Raw genomic sequence first — 13708 nt, forward strand, 5'->3', positions numbered from 1 at the left:
AGAACGAGGTTATTCACTTCAATTCGCACGAAGACCCCCGCGATTCTGTGGCGTGGTCTCCACCTCGTGCCAAGGTGATGAATTTTCTGGCAAAAGGAGCCATAGAAATGGTTCTCCCAGCTCAGAGCGAGTCAGGCTTCTACAGCCGTTATTTCCTCATCCCCAAAAAGGATGGCAGCCTAAGGCCCATCCTCGAGCTCAGACACCTGAACCGTGCCCTCATGAGACGGCCATTCAGGATGATTACATTGAAGCAGATCCTCTCGCAAGTGTGCCCAGGGGACTGGTTCTTTTCGTTGGATCTGAAAGATGCCTACTTTCAGATCCAGATAGCCCCCATCACAGGCGATTCTTGAGATTCGCCTTCGAGGGAGTGGCATATCAGTACACGGTCCTTCCCTTCGGACTGTCACTAGCTCCCCGCACTTTTACGAAGTAAAAGCGGGCTCTTTCCCCGCTGAGACAGATGGGAATCCGCATCCGAATTATCTCGACGACTGGCTCACCCTGGCCCTCCTTTACGCTTTTCCCCCGATCGCCCTGATCACACAGGTAATCAGGCAAATCAAGTAGCGGAAACACAAGGTTCTGTTGGTGGCCCCACTCTGGAGAACCCAACACTGGTTCGCAGAGCTGTCTCAGCTGCTTCTAGCAGCCCCATGGCCCATCCCCCTGAGACGAGACCTTCTCTCGGAGACAAACAGAATGATATGGCACCCCCAGCCCAAGCTGTGGGCTCTGCACCTCTGGCCTCTCGATGGGAGCCTGCGAACCTCCCCGAGAGTGTGCTAAACACAATATCTCAGGCTAGAGCACCTTCTACAAGGCGGCTCTATGCCCTTAAATGGTCTGTCTTCTGCGCCGGGTGTATGGCCCGCGGCGCAGACCCAATTTCCTGCGACATATCTCTGATATTGTCCTTCCTGCAGGAGGGAAGCAGCCATAACAGCCTCACACGCTCCAGTGGCCAGTCGGTGGGCAGGAACAACCTAGTTGTTCCCTTTTTGAAAGGGTCTAGGAGGCTCAACCCGCCTCGCCCTGTCACTGTCCCTACATGGGACCTGGCCACGGTGTTGAGGGCTCTGAAGAGCCTTCCTTTCGAGCCGCTACCTTCGTCCCTTGACGCTAAAAACCGCTCTGCTACTGGTGTTAGCATCGGTAAAGTGTATGGGTGATCTGCAGGCGTCTCTGGGTGAGCCCGACCTGCCTTGAATTTGGGCCCAATGACTCCAAGGTCGTCCTGAAGCCGAGGCATGGTAATGTACCTAAAGTGCTTTCGACTCTGTTCAGAGCACAGGTGATAGCTCTTTCGGCGCTTTCCTCCTTAAGAGCAGGACCAAGAGCTAAATCTACTCTGCCCCGTCAGGGCATTGAGAATATACATTGAGCATTCCGCCCTGTTCAGGCTGTCGGATCAGCATTTTGTATGCTTCGATGACCGCACCAGAGGGTCTCTGGTTATGAAGCAGAGACTTTCCAAATGGATAATTGACACTATCAAGCTAGCGTACTCTTCCTTGGGCCTTCAATGCCCCATGGGAGTAAGAGCCCACTCAAAAAGAGGCATTGCCACTTCCTGGGCTTGGTCTAGCAGAGTTTCCATTGCAGAAATTTGTGCAGCGGCCAGCTGGGCCTCGCCGTCCACATTTACCAGGTTTTATCATCTGGATCTCCCGGCTTTACAGGCTCGGGGCCTTTCTGCTTAAATGGACTTACTCTGGCAAAACCAGTGCTAAGTCAGGCGTTTGCCTTCTCTGTATGCTTTTGGCCCCCACTGGGTTCCGAGGCTGTATTTTTCTTGGAACGATTACTTAGCAGTGAGCATGATTTCATCAAGTACAATATGTTCCTGGATCAACATTCTTGTTTTTTATTAAGAAGTGGGTGAAATTCCTCTCAATTTACGGCACAATGCTTTATTATAAGACAGGAATAATCTGTGAGTGAAGTCAACTCCCAATACAAAATATCCTTCCATAGAGTACCCTGCATGTCGAAAAATTACGCTAAAGGGGGTTCCTGCGCATTAAAAAATTACGCCAAGGGGTCTTCTTCTTTCATTTATTGGTGGATCGCACCAATTCTCATGCATTACTATTTCCTATTTCCCACTGTTGTTACCAACTTTGAACTATTTGCTTTTTAATTATTGCTTTCATTTCATATCTACTCTATGATACTTCCATTTCTATACTGGTGTCCAGGACAACTTGTTTCACCAATTTATCTGCTGCTTCTTTCTCTTTCACTCCCAAATGAACATATTAAAACCTTCTTTAAACCTGCTTTGCTTATACATCTTAAAGCCATCACTACAGTAATTAACTCTCCTGAAAAAAAAAAAAAAAACTTATTTGAAATCCTCATCTTTCTGCAAATTTGCAATTTTGTAATGACAAATAACTATACCTATTTGTTCATTGTGTGGATTTTTTGATGCATCTGAACAGACTTGTGTTAAATGTCCATACTCTGTCCACAAATATTCCCTTACGCAGATTTCCTTAAATTCACTCATACCTTCTTTCTGTCTAGACTATAGGTTGAGGCAAAATCCACAAAGGAACTGCTGATAAAGTAACTCTTCAAACAATACTTAAACCTTTAACATCTAATCCTTCTACCAAATCTACAACAATCCATCCAAAACTATTACATTCCTGTTTTCCATGCTCCCAACATTTCTCTAGAACTCGTATTGTGGGATGTGAATTATCCTGTGACATTAGATTTGCCAAATATACTGCAGTTAACTGTTGTCTTCTTAAATTGAGAGGAATTTCACCCACTTCTTAATAAAAAATAACAACTGATGAATATCAATTAATAAACAGAGGAAACATCAGACTACATTACCAGCGGAGGTCATCTCTGGTGTGACTGTTGTATTGGTGCTGCTGATGTTAGTAAAAATAATGACAGATGAATACCAATGAATCCACAAAAATAAATAAATAAATAATTTAATTAATTAATTAATTAATTATAATGTGTACAATACTCAAATAATACTGCGTACAAATGGTACACTTAAATATATTTACCAGAAAAGTATGTGTGATAACAACAACTTCACCTGACCAAGCCTGACACGTGAAAACTGCACTGAAAATGCTACATCCAATAATGCCCTAGCAAATCTACTGCTTGGGCACCAAGTAATTTAGACAAAATTAAAAAGCCATTTCCAGTACTTCATGCCTGAACCCCATGCAGTAGACTAGCTTGATAAATGTAGACCAAAACAATATGAATATATTTGAGTGCTTCCAATAAAAATGCTATATAGCATGAATGGGTGTATAAACCTGCTCGGTGGTTCAAAACATGAATTCCAACATTACATTTAAATCATTAAATCCCTGTACCCTGTACATTGTGGCTCATATGTACAATTTTTGTAATCTATATGACTTTTTAGCCCATCCCAGAGCATTGGAGAAGATAATGAGAACATATAATTTCAGTCTGTTTCTTACATAAAGGACACATGACTTGGAAGACAGCTGTATAGCCTATATGTCATATGGATTACTCTTAGGATACTTTTATGATTTTGTAGCTTGATGGCTTCACACTAGGCTACTTACATAGAATAACAGAGATGATAGTCAGTGCTCTTATAAAACCTGAAATATGAAGAAAAACAATTAAATCAATGAAAATCATAATCTTATGACAATTAACAACTTCAATTTAAAAAATCAGTTTTGAGTTAACTGCATTCATCATCTGACTTCAGTTCGTCTTATAAAGGTTGAGTTGAAGGCTGGAGTTTGTTGGGGCAGTGTGAACTAGTCTTTACTAATCATGACAAAAAAACAAAACAAATACTCACTTTTATGAAGAGAGGAAACCATTGTCAGTGTTGACAGTCCGGTGTATTTCTCTGTATCCAAAAGTCAGTTCAGAGAATGAGCTTCCTTTACTGTTTAGAAGGAAAAAGCAAATGAGTTTGGCACTGATGCATAACTTCTTTTGGTTTCCTCTTTGTGTCAAACACACATGGAAAATTCCACTGAATTTATTCATTTACATGTTACAAGGGTTATAAGCGAGGAGAAATTTAAAAATTTCTATTTTAAAAAGAATGAAAAGATAGAACTCCTCACATTCAAATGCCTTTGTTTCCGGCATGTTTTTTTTATGTGTAAATGTTTGTATTAACATATAAAGTTTAACAACTGAGACATAAACTGAACAAGTTTCAGAGACATTTGATTAGCAGAAATGAAAAAGAGAGTCCAATTACAAAAGTTGCAGTGAGTATCTTGTGTGTCAGGAGCTGCTTTAAGTAATATAGTACATCCTCGTGGACTGCTGCAAATTTGCTGTGAGATGTTACTCTACTCTTTCACCAAGTCACTTGCATGTTCTTGAATTTGTCTGGGGGTACATATGGTCACAAGTGGTCTAGCATTACAAGGATGATTAACTGTCCTTCCTGTCTCCCTGAAGCCCTGTCTTAGGTGTCTTAATGACTGTTCCATGTGCAAAAAATGTTTATGGTTCATTGAAAACCATGAAAAACATTGTTTAAATCCTTTCCAATAACGATGTGTAAAAGTTATTTGGATATTACAAAATTACCTTTAAAATACAGTACTTTTTTGCTTATATACATATAAATACATGTATTTGTTTATAGACATATGGCATACATAAAAATACACACAAAGCATCAACATATGCTGTAGTTTGTTTAATTTACAGAGACTGATGAGGATCACTAGTAGAAAGAAGATCTTACCTGATGTGAGCTGACACACAATGATCCTCACAGACACTGATCAAGTGACAGATTAACTAAAATAGCAATGCGTGTGTTTAGATGTTCACAGAGATGTTATTTGTTTATCATCCTGATAAGGAAATGTGTGAAGTCCACAAATTCAAATTCATATACAAATGTATGTATAACAATAGCTCACAGGTCCAGTTCCTCTGTATAGTGTATTTTTAAATTCCTTCCACACAATGCCTTATGTTTCATTTCCTGTAAGGATTTTATCTTTTTTTTTTTACCAAATGGGCCCTATTTTAACGATCTAAGTGCATGGTCTATAGCGCACGGCACAGGTGCCCTCAGGACGTGTCCAAATCCACTTTTGCTAGTTAAACGATGGGAAAACGGTCGGCGCCTGGTGCATGGTCTAAAAGGGTTGTCCCTATTCTCTTAATGAGTAATGGGTGTGTTTTGGGCATAACATGCAATAAACCAATCAGAGACTCATCTCCCATTCCCTTTAAGAGCCAGTTGCGCTCGCGCCATGGCATATTTGCTATTTACATGGCGGAATTTGCAAGCGCAAAGACAGAATGCGTCTCCAGAGATGAAACGGAGCTGTTCGTGCGCGAGCAAATAGGTAGCCTAATTCTGATACATGCAATGACTATCCATTATGACATGTAGGCATTTTTATATTTATGTAACCTACACAATAATAATCTTTTACATTGCAATCCTTTAATTTTTAATATTTGGCATGTTTGTGTGCTGCGGCCCTGTGTGTGTAATAAGCAGAGTGTACGCGCGCTGTGGACCCACCTATACTAACGCGCTCTTTAAATAACAAAAAAACTACTGCTCCATTTACTTTAGACCAGGTTTTAGTTAAGACTCCATTTAGTAAGACTTAAAATGGCCTGGAAACATATAGTGTAAGCACTGTTTATTTCTTCAGAGATCTTCAGAGATGTAATGTCTTTTATCTTTAGCTGAATTCATCTAAGGCTGTGGCTTAAGTCAGTTGTTCTTCTTTCCTTCCGTGATTTTACTTGTCATCAAGCTTAGACAAGCTGAGAGGACTCTATAAATAATATATGAAGATTTTGTGACTCTGAATATGTCCAATGTGGTTTAGTTCTTTGCTCTTGGCTGACATGTGGCATTGCTATGGCCTGCTTTTGGCCCAGATCTGGCAAACAGGAGCAGTGCACACAAGTGCCAGCATTCCAAGCTACATGTGGGCCAGATCATCAAGCTACATGTGCCAGATGTGGGCCGGAACCAGGTTGACACTATGTTGCTATCTGGGGAAGCATCCGGATTTGATTAGGGTTTAAATGCAGAGTCAATGCATTTCTCTAGGTAAATGTATTTCAATTTAATGCGTTCTCATATCTGCAATGCTTAGTTGCTGTATCCTCACAGCAGCCACTGTACACAGACCCCTTGCTGCTGCTGCTGCTGTATAAATACAAGTCCATAATCACTACTGCTTAAATGCTTAGTAATTCACTCCTGCATCAAATACAGGACTGTTAAACATGAGGCATGACCAGGTTTGGCTTGACTAATGCCAAAGGTTTAATTTCAAGCAAGAATATAGCATATGCTTCAATATAGCAAGCATGTGTTATGAGGAAGTGATAAACACCACTGTGTAGGGACATGTAAGATGGTAATGTTGCATGTTTAGGTAGACTTATAATCTGGTGTTTAATTAAAGTAATGTGTTTGTTACATTAATAAGATATAAAGAGCGCTGGTCACTTTAAGAGTTTGGAATGAGCAATGACGTTGACACTAATGTTTTCACGCAGTTCAGTGATGTGAGTGTTCAGTTTATGCAGTTCAGTAAAGTTGACAAGAACAATAAAAAGTTAAATAAGTTCAAGTACGAGTCCTCTTTACAGATGTAACAGATGCCCTTACCAATAAGGGAATGTGGCTCTTTTAGCTGAAATGAAGAGTGTCCTTTCAGCAACTCTCCCCATTAAGCATTGCAATTTCTCCCATACTGTGTCTGGTTGAAAGGTGTTGACCCTGTTTCTCGGTGTGTTTTGGGCATAACATGCAATAAACCAATCAGAGACTCATCTCCCATTCCCTTTAAGAGCCAGTTGCGCTCGCGCCATGGCATATTTGCTATTTACATGGCGGAATTTGCAAGCGCAAAGACAGAATGCGTCTCCAGAGATGAAACGGAGCTGTTCGTGCGCGAGCAAATAGGTAGCCTAATTCTGATACATGCAATGACTATCCATTATGACATGTAGGCATTTTTATATTTATGTAACCTACACAATAATAATCTTTTACATTGCAATCCTTTAATTTTTAATATTTGGCATGTTTGTGTGCTGCGGCCCTGTGTGTGTAATAAGCAGAGTGTACGCGCGCTGTGGACCCACCTATACTAACGCGCTCTTTAAATAACAAAAAAACTACTGCTCCATTTACTTTAGACCAGGTTTTAGTTAAGACTCCATTTAGTAAGACTTAAAATGGCCTGGAAACATGCTCTGTGGGAGTTTTTAGTGAATAATCAGCTTTTAATCAGAAATTTAAGGTAAATCTCCATGTCTGTGACCAATATTTACCGAGCTTTGCTGACTAATGATCTGAAAAATTTAAAAATTGTTAACTATTAAATAGAAAAGCTGAAAATCAGTTCACAAAAACAATATATTGTTTAAATTGTTAATGCCTTGAGCTATAATTTTTCTTGATGAGATTCACATTTGGTTTTAATAAACAGAATATTGATTACATTGTATATATACTGTATATATATATATATATAGTATATATATATATATATATATATATATATATATTCATTTTTCTGATAGTGTAAGCACTGTTTATTTCTTCAGAGATCTTCAGAGATGTAATGTCTTTTATCTTTAGCTGAATTCATCTAAGGCTGTGGCTTAAGTCAGTTGTTCTTCTTTCCTTCCGTGATTTTACTTGTCATCAAGCTTAGACAAGCTGAGAGGACTCTATAAATAATATATGAAGATTTTGTGACTCTGAATATGTCCAATGTGGTTTAGTTCTTTGCTCTTGGCTGACATGTGGCATTGCTATGGCCTGCTTTTGGCCCAGATCTGGCAAACAGGAGCAGTGCACACAAGTGCCAGCATTCCAAGCTACATGTGGGCCAGATCATCAAGCTACATGTGCCAGATGTGGGCCGGAACCAGGTTGACACTATGTTGCTATCTGGGGAAGCATCCGGATTTGATTAGGGTTTAAATGCAGAGTCAATGCATTTCTCTAGGTAAATGTATTTCAATTTAATGCGTTCTCATATCTGCAATGCTTAGTTGCTGTATCCTCACAGCAGCCACTGTACACAGACCCCTTGCTGCTGCTGCTGCTGTATAAATACAAGTCCATAATCACTACTGCTTAAATGCTTAGTAATTCACTCCTGCATCAAATACAGGACTGTTAAACATGAGGCATGACCAGGTTTGGCTTGACTAATGCCAAAGGTTTAATTTCAAGCAAGAATATAGCATATGCTTCAATATAGCAAGCATGTGTTATGAGGAAGTGATAAACACCACTGTGTAGGGACATGTAAGATGGTAATGTTGCATGTTTAGGTAGACTTATAATCTGGTGTTTAATTAAAGTAATGTGTTTGTTACATTAATAAGATATAAAGAGCGCTGGTCACTTTAAGAGTTTGGAATGAGCAATGACGTTGACACTAATGTTTTCACGCAGTTCAGTGATGTGAGTGTTCAGTTTATGCAGTTCAGTAAAGTTGACGAGAACAATAAAAAGTTAAATAAGTTCAAGTACGAGTCCTCTTTACAGAATGGCTGAAGAATTCCCCACGCTGTCGTAATCTCCCCCGAACCCCTTTTTTCCCCATCCTGGCGAGCCTACCGTTGCATGGGAGCAGTGGAAAATGACGTTTGAAACTTACCTGTTAGCAATGGGCCTCGATGGCGTCCCGACGAAGCGGAAAATGACGATCTCATTTTAGAGAAAGCTGTAGTTCTGGCCTCTCAAATTCAGTCTGCTGCACAGTGCGCTGCTAAATTAAATACTGCACATGAATCAAGTGTAAGCAGTGGGGACTTGATACAAGAATGCACACAAGTTCACAGGGCAGAGGCAGATGTATCTTCAAGTGCAGACATACAATATGCATGCCCTCAAGTTCAGTGGCGATGTGGAAATTGTGGTTCCACTAGACTGTGGAACGTGCCCCTGACTGCCCTGCACGGGAACAAACATGTCAACGCTGTCAAAAGCTGAACCACTTTGCAAAATGATGTCGGTCTGCTCCAGTTCAAGCTCCTACACAACGAAACCCACATGCTAACGCTACAACCCCTGCCATTATTAATTCAATAAACACCAATTCAGCAGGTTTTTCTACATGCGCTGTTAATATAGCGGATTCTTGTATTCCTTTGCTCCTGGACACAGGGGCCAAAGTCTCACTACTCAATTTGACCACTTATGAACTTATGTTTCCTGCCACACTTGCCCCTTCAGCCACCTTCTCTGAATCCGTTTGGATATGGAAATTCTGTAATTGATGTTATCGGTTTTATATATGCGCCTGTCCAGCATGGCAAAAAGGCCCTACCCAACTTTCCATTTCACATTACACGCCATGGTAGCAATATCCTTGGATTGGACCTGTTTATGAGTTTGGACTTTTTCTCTGCTGGACAATAAGGGGGCTCAAATTCTGACTGTCAGCTGTCCCTGGCAACAAGAATGGCCAATGCTGTTTGAAAGCCTTGGGTGCTTAGCTGCATTCACTCACCAGCCTCTCTTGGATCCCACAGTTAAACCAGTCATTCAGCCACTTCGCCGCATTCCGCTGGCATTGCGTGAGGAAGTCACAGCAGAACTTGTAAAACTGCAAGCAGAGGGCATTATTGAACCTGTTGACACCTCCCCATGGGTGTCTAATTTGACAGTGGCTAAGAAAAAATCTGGCGGACAGAGTTTGTGTGGACATAAGGTCCGTCAACAAAGCAGTAATCCCAGATCGCTACCCTGTGCCATCAATCGAAGAGCTGACTACACACTTTCATGGCTCAACAACTTTTTCCATACTTGACCTCCGTCAAGGCTATCTCCAGGTTCCCCTCCACCCAGACAGCAGAAATCTTACTGCATTCGTTACGCACATTGGCATATTTCATTACACAAGGATGCCTTTTGGACTCAGCTCAGCTCCAAGTTGTTTCCAAAAAATCATGTCCACCATACTGGCTGGTGTCCCTGGCACTGCCATCTACCTTGATGACACCATTGTCCATGCCCCGAATGCAGTGATTCACGAACAGCGCTTAAAGGCTGTGCAATTATCCCTGCTAAACTCAGAGGACGAGTGCTGACCATGGTGCATGAGGGCCATCTTGGCATAGTCAAACTAAAGCAGCGCTGTAGGGATCTTGTATGGTGGCCAGGGTTGGACAAAGACATCGAACAGCTTGTTTGGGACTGTGCTCCATGTCTTGTAAGCGGGAAAACAGGCCCACCAGTTCCACCGCCACTAGGGTCTTTGCCTTGGCCAACTTGACCCTGGGACCACATTCAGCTGGACATCTGCGGTGAACTCCATGATGTGCCCCATCATTTGCGTTTCCTTGTAGTAGTTTATTATCTACATTCGAAGTGGCTAGAGGTTACATCTGTGGGCCCTGTCACATCCAGCTCCATCATTGACTTTCTGGAGTTGCTCTTTGTTCGCTGGCGCCTGCCAAGGACCTTGACGACAGACAATGGCCCTCAACTAGTGTCTGCTGAGTTTAGCAGCTACATTCATAGCAAAGGCATCAAACACATATGAACAGCTTACTATCACCCACAGTCAAATGGGGGCATAGAGAGATTCAATCAGTCGCTAAAAAATGGCCTGAGAGCCCACTTAGCACAAGGCTGCTCTTTCAATGAGGCCTTGTCTCAGACTCTTCTACACTGCAGAGCAGCTCAGCATGCTACCACTGGGGTGTCACCGGCAAAACTAATGCTAGGGCGAGAGCTGGAGTTACCCCTGCATAGACTTTGCCCTCCTAGTTCTCATGGTGGAAACCCTGTGGTGAAAGCCAGGGTATGTGAACAACAGCTCAAAGCACTGGGCAGATTCGATGCAAAGAAAAAGGTCCAGATTCCCAGAATCTCCCCACTGGACTGGGTGCGGGTTCAGCGACCACACCGGAAAAATAAGCTCAACACTTTCTGGTCGCAGCTCCAGCAGGTGCGAAAGCAGTTAAGTCCAGTTACATTCCAGCTATCGGATGGTTCCCGTTGGCATGCCAGTCGACTTAGGAAAGTACTGTGCCCTTCTGGTGCAGATCACACCCCAGACGCTGTGCTCCCTTGCTCTCTGCTCAGTTCTTCATGCCCTCTGCCCCCAGCACAGCATCCAGTGACTCCGCAAGCAACATCCCTACCACCATTTGCAGCATCGCAAGGCAGGCCTACCAGATCGCATACTCTGCCTGCTTGCTTTCAGGACTACTTAACGTCCTTTCACAGTTAGTTCCCCGGGAGGGGAGGGGAAATGTTGCATATTTAGGTAGACTTATAATATGGTGTTTAATTAAAGTAATGTGTTTGTTACATTAATCAGTTCCTCCAGGATTTCACGGGACTTTTTTCTGATTTTTGCTGCCTAAAATGACTGATTTTGCTGCGGCTTTTCTCAAAATTTGTGGTGATATTTGCGGGATTTCTTATAGTTTTGCAGTGAAAATATACCACAGACAACATTCTTCTAACATTGTTATGACTTTTCTGACTTCGAGGATCATTGTAGGGGCAGAGGGCATGAAGATCATTGTATCATTGTAACATTTGTAACATTGTAGCATTGTATCATTGTAACATTTGAGGACACCAGCACCAGTGTCATTAAGTTCTACAGAAGGTGGCACCAGCTCCTGAGAGTAAAGCACTCACCCTAATTGCACATGTACATCTCGGAGATGTCTATTTGATGTCTCCATTTACATATGCAAGATGTATTTTTTTAGAGTGTTTGCTCATCTGCAATACGTCTCTAAGACGTTTCCTGTCAGATATCAAATAGACATTTGTTAGAATGCATGTAAAACTGCTTCTGAGATGTTTATCAGATTACACAGTAGATGTTTCCCAGATCTTTAGCAGACGTCTTACAGATGTACTTGTGCTGTCTGGGTAGTTGAGATGCAGATTGATTCATAATGTCTAAGTATAATTTAATAAATACAAAATATATATATATATTTTTTTTTGTATATATATATATATATATATATAGCCTATTAAGTCTATATGTGGTGGAAACTTCTCTGCAGCCATCTACTAGTGGTAATTTAATGTCTTTTTTATTTTTAAATAAGTGTTTGCTTTCATACATAATGAAACTTTAGTTTTATAAATGAGGGCAACCGTTGAAGGATGAACAAATAATGTCATCACATTAGGAATATGCCGGTATCAAATTTTCATGTTGCGATTAATTGCTAATGCTTTTATTACGGTAAACGGTATTATAACTATATTGAAATTTTGTTTTAAAAAAGTGCTGTCATAATACAGTATAACAGGTTTAATAACTTTTTTCTTATAACAAAAATAACTGAACATTTAAATGAAATAAAGCAATACAGAAAAATGTATAAAGTTAAAAGTTTTACACAGATTAAAGTGCAAAAGAACCCTTTACAATAAGACCTCATTAGTTAACCTTAGTTAATGCATTAACATTCACAACGAGCAATAGCTACATTTGCTACAGAAGTTATTAATCTTAGTTAAAAAATACAAGTCTTAGTTCATGTTAGCTCATTAAATAACACAGTTGCAACTTTCGATTTTAACAACGTGTTATTAAATATTGGAATACCTAAGATTAATGAGTGTTCAGAAGAATTTTTCATTGGCAGTTTATGTTAACTAATGAATTAACTAATGAAGCCCTAATGTAAAGTGTGACCGAACAATAAATAATAAAAACACTTTCAAACAATATCTAGGGCATGTTGTAGTCCAGATTAAAATGTAAAAAACAGATTGAAAATAAATAGCCTATTAAGTCTATATATTTAAGTATTTGGTGCTGTGATGAACATCATGGCAAATACACAAATCTGAATGGCTGTTTAAATCATTTAAACACGATTCAGAAACAGAAAGTAGTGCAGCTGCTTTGTTTACAGGGTTTCCGGGGTAAAGGCTGCATTTAAATGAATTATTATTATTATTATTATTATTATTATTATTATTATTATTATTTCTGCATTTTAGCGCCATCTGTTGTCAGAGAGTGAAAGTGCGCTTTCATCCAGAGCATCTCTCACATGTTCCGCTATGTGCTTCTGTCCTGGCTTGTTTACATCAGAGTGTGCAGGCGTCTTTCACGCAGCATACAGCGTTGTTGTGCATTGTGACCAGTTGATGGGAAAAGTATTCTTATAATGCATTCAAAATTCGGAATAATTTGTAATATATAATTGTTCACGGTATTTAGAAGTGCCCACGATAACAATATTGTGCATATTCATTACCATGATATATTGCATTACCGAATACAGGCACAAGTCTACATCACATCAAAAATAACTTTCAAATTCGGTAATACTTAAAGCTTTGAAGTGCTGGGAAAAGTTGTGTGAAACATTTAAAAACACTCGAAAACATTAGACCATTTCTGCCACACGTTGTTGCTGTAGTTTTACTATGTTAAATCCATGGTGAATAGTGGCGATTTGTGTTTGTTGAACAATGTTTTTCCTGGTTTCCACATAAGTGGCGTTTGTTCTGATATCTGTAGCTTTAACAGAATTCTGCGCCGAATTTGAATGTTTCTCACAAGATTTTACAGAGATGTTATTGATTCTGCTGCGAATTCGACTACTTTCTTTACTGTATCTCCCAGCGCTATGTATAATGGTGTCACGTGATCGAGATCAGCCCGCAACTTCAGCCAGAGCAGATAAACGGTCTGCGCTG

The 13708-nt window shown here is 40.5% G+C and overlaps 1 long non-coding RNA gene across 2 annotated transcripts; it reads right to left on the bottom strand.

Moving 5' to 3' along the window:
- Positions 1-3590: 3590 nt before the first annotated feature.
- Positions 3591-8719, bottom strand: LOC107572798 (uncharacterized). 2 transcript variants are annotated; one of them, XR_001607406.1, is made up of 3 exons: positions 8670-8719; positions 3839-3928; positions 3591-3629 (listed from the first exon to the last, which is right to left on the bottom strand). It is a non-coding gene; the product is annotated as an uncharacterized lncRNA (long non-coding RNA). The 2 variants fall into 2 exon arrangements; XR_001607405.1 differs by lacking the exon at positions 8670-8719 and adding an exon at positions 4751-4991.
- Between the last annotated feature and the right edge of the window lie 4989 nt (positions 8720-13708).

Source organism: Sinocyclocheilus grahami, unplaced genomic scaffold (assembly GCF_001515645.1).
Source record: "Sinocyclocheilus grahami isolate Dianchi unplaced genomic scaffold, SAMN03320097.WGS_v1.1 scaffold1813.1, whole genome shotgun sequence".
Classification (NCBI taxonomy): Eukaryota; Metazoa; Chordata; class Actinopteri; order Cypriniformes; family Cyprinidae; genus Sinocyclocheilus; species Sinocyclocheilus grahami.